Here is a 7,065-nt window from a genome sequence, read left to right on the forward strand (position 1 = left end):
CTATCTTGCTAAAATTAAAAGCTTCCTAATTATATGTTTTTCCAATCTATACTGTATTGTAAAAACGTCCTGATGATATATATTTTGTGAATAATGGCTCATCATGGGTTGTTCGGCAACTCCTTGGCTTAACAGTCTGTATAATGTCTGTTGCATTGCAGGCATATTAAAAGAAAATTGTTATAGCTATGATAGTTATGACATTCTGGGTTGGGCTGGAACAGGGTTAATTTCCACCAGACACTGCATGGACTGGGGCCAGGCTATTCCATGCCATGATGACAGTCTTGCTCAATATATAAGGGAGAGGCAAACAGGAACTGCAGCTGTTCTATCAGGGCTGAGCATCGGGTCCCAAGTGGTGAGCAGTGACATTGGGCATTGCTTGCTTTGTGTATTCCTTTGCCGTTACTGTGCTTTCTCTTTGTGCTGTTCTGTTAATCCCATGTTGTGTTACCTTTTCCTCCTGATTCTGCTTCCCATCCTGTTGGAGTGGGAGAAGTAAGCAGCTACATGGTTCATTGTTGTCAGTAGGGTTTAAATTGTAAGATTGGGTTGGAAGAGACCTTTTAAGATCAGTTAGTTTCCAATATCCTGCCATGGGCAGGAACAACTTCCACTAGAACAATTTGCTCATAATCATGTCCAAACTGACTTTGAACACAAAGGGCATTCACAGCTTCTCTGGTTATTTTCTTTCAGTGTCTCATCACTCTCACAGTAAACAATTTCTTCCTTATATCTGTGCAATAGTTACTTAAGTGGCCTGGAAATTAAAACTTGCATTAAAACTTATATTAGAAATCAGCATTGTTCACCATTTAAGGAAAGGTATAAAATCAAGAAGACTTACAGGGTGAATATAGTTGTTGCTGGTATGTGAGGAATCCACAACACAGCAATTTGCTGAAAATATCATGGAGTGTGGAGCAGAGTGGAAGCTCTGTGGTCAGACTCTAAGATGATACGCAGGAGGGAGATGGTCCTCTAGAACTGATAAGCAGCACTTTTGGTACCCTGAGCCAATGGTCCATCAAATCTTGACAAAATTCTGTACTTTGTGTGAACTTTGCTCAATGTAATACCAAAACACACCTCCATCTCAAAGATGACCACTCCTTGAGTCTGTGCCCTGAATTTTTTGTAAACTCCACCTTTAAATGCAAGACGAGAGGATGTTAAAGCAATGGTAATAAAGGCATTTATAAAGTCACTCAAACTCCACCTTGACGTTAAAAGAAGGTATAAAAATTGTCAAAGAAAAGGAGGGTGTTGGGGATAACACCATTGTGAACAAGACAAGGGAAACTCCTTCTCAGGCTGGGAGGGAGCTGGGATCAACTCGTGGGATCAGCTGACAGACTGAGCCTCTCTTCCCTCCACTTTGGGGTGCCTTCGGTGAGACTTAAACTAAATGCTTCCTCGGGAAACTCGGAAATCTCTTTAGAGAGTTACTCTACCTTTTTTTGTAACCAGGCTGTATTTATTATTTTTTTGTAACTTCACATGCTGTATTGCTTATATGTCTAGTTTTGCATGTCCTGTTTTTTCTGCAGTCACTATCACCAGCAATCCATAAGAACCTGTATATCTATTGGATGAATAAAACTGCACTGCTTAAGTAGCCAATCGTCACAGTTTCTCACCGAATGAGACCAAACCCTGGAGTGTGGCCATGCTAGTTCATGAGCATGACTCAAGTGAACGTGCAGTCCACAATTAATATATCCAGTATTGTGATAGTTCACAGGAGGTGAAAACAACTGGATTGATTGTGGCAAATTGGGCATCACTCAGAATTTAAACCTAACTACACCAAACCCCTCACCTAAGTGAGAAGAATTAGAATGCAAGGGGGTTTATTTTCTGCCAAACCACTCTGTCCCCTTTAAATGTGACAATATCTAACCTGAATCTACACTTTTTCTCTTTAAAACCATTGCCCTTCATTCTATCTCCACACAATCTGATAAATAGTCCCTCCTCATGTCTCATATTGGTCCCTTTAGGTACTGGAAGGCTGCTATAAATTCTCCCTGAAGCCTACTTTTCTCAACTCTCTCACCCTAGTTTTCATAGGAAAGATACTCCAGCCCTATGATCATGTTGCTTCTCTGGACCCACTACCACAGCTCTATGTCCTAATGTCTGGGATGTCAGAGCTGCATGCAGCATTCCAGGTGAGATCTCATCAGAGCAGTGTAGAGGGGAGACCTACTGGCCACGCTGTTTTTGATGCCATCCAAGATACAATTAGCCTTCGCAGGTGGTGATTTATCTTTATTTTTAAGATAAGCATGCCGAATGCAAATGACTAGTGGGAAAAAAAAAAAGTGTATCTTACTTATAAAGTTCTTTTATTGTAATAGGAATGTGAAACACAAAATCACAAAAAAAACCCACTTTCGAATAAACTTCTAAAAGTACTGGTTAAGTGCTCAAATTCCCACTTTTTAAATTTTCTTGTGCTGATATTTACTATCTTTAGTCTGTAGCTAGTCTTTAATGTGATTTATATATCAAAGTAGTAAATAGCAAGCATATTTATGCATTTCAAAGCTTTGAAATTAAGTACCTATATGCTTTACCACAGAGGGGTCCTTCATTGAGATCACCAGTGTTTTGAGCAAGACTCAGCACACAATTCTCTTGGTAGTTTAGCAAATGCCTTATTATGCAATTCAAACGATTTATTGTTTTTAAATTTTTCATTAGTACATAGACTTAAAATATAATTGCTATCTCTTCTAGAAAACTGGAATACTTTGACATAACAGACTTCCTAGAATCTATGTTGTGTTAAGTCATTAATACAATATCAGTATGATAAAAATACGAGCTTTCTGATGTTTCAGCTCTCTGCCATAATTAACTTTCAACATCAATACCCTGCTGATATTGGTTTTTTTTACTGTGCATTTTTAGAACGCTGGTACTAAAAATCACTAGATAGTATTACAGACTGTTGCAAAGCAAGATTCAAATCTTGAAATAACCAGATTACTGGTTATATATTTAAGAGTCACATTTACATGCAGCATAATACATGGACTAAGTCTATTTTTCACATTGTGGGAGCTGTACATACTAAAGAGTGCACGTTTTTATGCATGCCCTCTTGCCACTACAGAGTTCCTGTTTGCTTGTCTTCATGGGATTTAGTCCCAGAGCCACAATTGTATTTTGGTTTTGGTGCTGAGAAGGTCAATCAGGACTCAATAGCCATGTGACTATGAAGCAGATATTCTTTATTGCAGCACTGGGCACACAGGGGATCACTCCACCAAGTGTGTGCACCGTTTAAAGCAAAACTTTCTACATTTATACAGACTAGATATGCATATTTATTACATTTCTTAGAAAAGGCAGGATTATCCAAATCAGTTCCAGTAAACAATTTACATTAGCTCCTCCCAGACAGAGCATGCACAATGACATCTGGAGGATCTTTTGGTGGTCCTCAGGGTTGAAGGCTCCACATCTTCCTCACAGTGAACTTGTAATCTTTCTCTCAGGCATGCACTTCAGGCTGTTTTTCAGTTTCACAAATATCATCTATCTTGAACCAGTCCTCTTCCCATTATCTTCTTTAGCAAGGATGTAGTACTGACTCTTTCAGGCTTAATGGCTGTGGAGACATCTGATCTCCATGGTATTCAAGGAGCCTTAAAATTGCAGATAAGTTTACACAGATAGTTTCCCTCCACAAACAGACAGAATTTGAAAGCTAACAGACAGAGTTTGGTCAATACTTAAATGACTTCACCTAGGAGTAGACACAGTTTACAAGTTAGCAACAGTAAATTAGCAAACAGTTTGGTTAATTCTTTATTACAGGAATACTAGGATTATAATGACAGTAGTGTTTCTAAGTACAGTAGTACTAACAATGATCAATTACTATACAGTTTTACTACTTCAATGCCAGTCTCAGGCCAGCCGGGATCAGGGTAACGAGCTGAAACACACTTAAAACCACTCAGGATTGCTGAAGGGGAGCATTGCCGTGAGCAAGTGCTGCTCTGCTATATGCAAGCCCCAAATTTATTGTCAGTTACATAGTACCTGTTTTTACTTTTACATCCCACTGACCTTCAGGCTTTGGCTGTTTTCCACTCTCACACTGCTGTTTCTTACACTAGCAACCAGGCATTCTATAATGTTATCTCATTCACCGGCAATTAATCTCATACTCTGAAGTTTGGTTTACATTTTTTGCCAATTACCAGTTCGTTATTCCCACACTTCAACATAGAAGGAATACTCTGCAACTATCAAATGCCAAGGCAGATTACTGTGGATCCAAATTGAACTTTCAGATAATGTTGTAAGCTATAAAGTCCTCTTCTTACCTGTGATAATTTGGAACAAACTGGAGAATTTTCCCAGAAGCTCTGCTATAGCCATTTATAATGTTTTTAAAGTACTAAATAAAAAATACAAGCTAGTTCTGTTGAGTATGGCTTTATGTTATCTTTCATATTTGCTGGAGAATCTGGAAAATGGTAAGCCTGAAACTACTGTTTCAAATTTTCTAAATGAACAGCAGAATTGATGTGGAGCTTTATACTGACATGTATTAATAAACCTTATTCTAACTTATCGCAGTAGCATAAAGTTTAACTGTTAAAGCTTCTATCTCAAACAGATAAAAGTATCTACACACACAAGCTGTAAAAAGGTCATGCTTATCCCCTTACACAATACCTCCCGGGTCCTCCAATTTCCTTGAAGGCAGAAACCGGTTCAGTGAGGGGCCAAGTGATACCTGAAGTTGAGAAAAGATCAGGGGTGAGAAAGTCTCAAGACTTATCAGCCTTCATCCCCCAAGGCCTCAAAGACCATCATCGGCTATCACCGGGAGACATCACGCAAATGAAAAGAAGACCTAATTTACATGTGAAAGCGGGGACAGATTGTGTCTTTGTACAGGCGGATAATGTAATCATATGATTTTGTAACTTTGTAACAAATATAAGTCAAGCAAGTTGCCCATGTTTGTGGTGGAGTGATTCCCCTTGCGACCGACTCCAAATAAAGCATACTTTCTTCATAACTCTTCGAGTTATAGAGTCTTTTTCCACATGTCAGAACCTATTGACTGAGCGCTACCTTTCTCGTGTCTACAAGGAGTGCAGCCTCAAAAGCAAATTACAATAAACTGTATACGTGATGTGATAATTAAGAGATATGCATTCAAAAGTTCACATTCGCAAACTTGCACTTACATAATTTGCAAGGAATTAAATGCTCTTAAGACTGCATATAATGTAAATATTTAATACAAATATAATAAAATGTATGAATACTACATATTTAACTGTTATTCATAGATACAACTTCATTACATTGCATATAAATCTTTCAGCCAATTTTATCTTATGTAAACAGAATGTATACAACAGATTGTTGTATTTGTGAGTGACAGCAGAAAAGGAGATAGAATCACTGTGTTTAGTGCTGTTGACATATGTATCAAGATGACATTCAAAGAAAACCATCCAATTCAAGGTTATAATACCCTAGGAAAACAGATTCATGTCAGCAATATCTTGAAGTTGAAAAGTAATTAAAAGAAAATATGAGAAAAGTGTCCAAGTTCTGAACCTTCATATGTGGACTTATTTTGTAGCAGACAGCTACAAAAGGATACAAGAACTGGAGTGCTTAGTTCCCATAGTTTGTGATTCCTAGTATGGTGTATTGATTTGTAATTTGTGAGTATTTAGAAGGTCTGAACAAATGTCCACACGTGATCAGGCAGTACAAACATACTAGATATGATAAAGTCTGAGGCAATTGGATTCAGCAGAAGAGGTAGTGGAATTCAACTGCATAAATTCATATGTTTATCAATAAAATTACTGCTGGCATTTATACAACATTACTATAACTAAAATACTTGAACTGTTTATACAACTTTAGAAAGCTAGCTTTTTATGGTTTATCCACTGTGCAATGAAAAATATCTAGAGATTTTTTTATTGCTTATGAAAGAATAGGACTAAACCCAATGTTTATCTAATGAAAGCTTTATTAATTTAAATTTATCTGTTTGTAAATACAATACCCCAAACACAAGTTTATATTCTGAATTACAGAAATACTAAAAAAATGCCTTAAGTACATGCTCATTTTACTTTCAGAATGACTGATCAATTAGGTCATTGTTACCAATCATGCGTAGACACTACAAAAAAATATAGAAGACATACACATAAAAAAGAGAGGGGGAAAGAAATAGAAATAAAAGAGAGAGAAGAAAGGTGAAGGAACAGGTAGCCTGTGGCATTCTTACTACATTATTCTATGACACTTTTCTTCCTGAGGAAATTGGTACTAGTATTCTGCTGGGCAACTGTAGGAGAAAAGTTGTATCTTCAAATGGAAAGTTGGGTTTTTTTCTTTATGAATTGAAAATTACTAAAAGAACAAGCAGAAGTGGAAACCTAGGTGATGTAGAGTGAATCTTTAAAACTTAAGGAACAGAGCCTACAGATCCAGTGTTATTGATATTCTCTGGCATTATATCTACAACAGAAGAAAAGGAGAAAAATAGGACAAATTGGACAAAAAAAAAAAATTGGACAAATCAAGGAGATAGAGAGAAAAAGATGCATGTTTGGCAGTTTTTATTTTATCCCTCGAGGTAAATTAGCACATGTTTGTACTTAAATATATTTTAAAGACCTAAACAAAACCATACCAGTGTCTTATGTAAAATCCTACTGTCATAAACAGTTCTGCAAGGAGGCTGCAAAGATGTGCCACAAGCCAGTTTCTTATGTACACTTACCCCAGGAATGATCCTGCATGGAGAGTCTCAGTCTGGCCTTGAGCCCATCCCCCAGCACCAACTCTGCTGCCCAGCAGTGGGCCCTCAAGCACTCTTATTCCAGGATGGCTATGAGACAAAGTAGGTGACGTACCTCATCTCTTCAACAGAGGAAATTTCTCTTCCTTATAGGGTGTATCCCTTCTCTGGCATTCCTGCTGCCAGCCTGTTTAACTCCTTCTGTAGTTGGGCCGTCATGTCCTCTGTCTCCTCTTCAGTAAAAAACTGCC

General features: G+C 37.7%; 1 long non-coding RNA gene across 1 annotated transcript; it reads right to left on the minus strand.

Annotated features, from left to right (window-relative positions):
• Positions 1 to 3,320: 3,320 nt before the first annotated feature.
• On the minus strand, positions 3,321 to 6,852 carry LOC133629657 (uncharacterized). Its single transcript, XR_009821108.1, has 3 exons — positions 6,797 to 6,852; positions 4,708 to 4,768; positions 3,321 to 3,665 (listed from the first exon to the last, which is right to left on the minus strand). It is a non-coding gene; the product is annotated as an uncharacterized LOC133629657 (long non-coding RNA).
• Positions 6,853 to 7,065: the final 213 nt, after the last annotated feature.

This window comes from Colius striatus, chromosome 1 (genome assembly GCF_028858725.1).
Source record: "Colius striatus isolate bColStr4 chromosome 1, bColStr4.1.hap1, whole genome shotgun sequence".
In the NCBI taxonomy this organism is placed as follows: domain Eukaryota; kingdom Metazoa; phylum Chordata; class Aves; order Coliiformes; family Coliidae; genus Colius; species Colius striatus.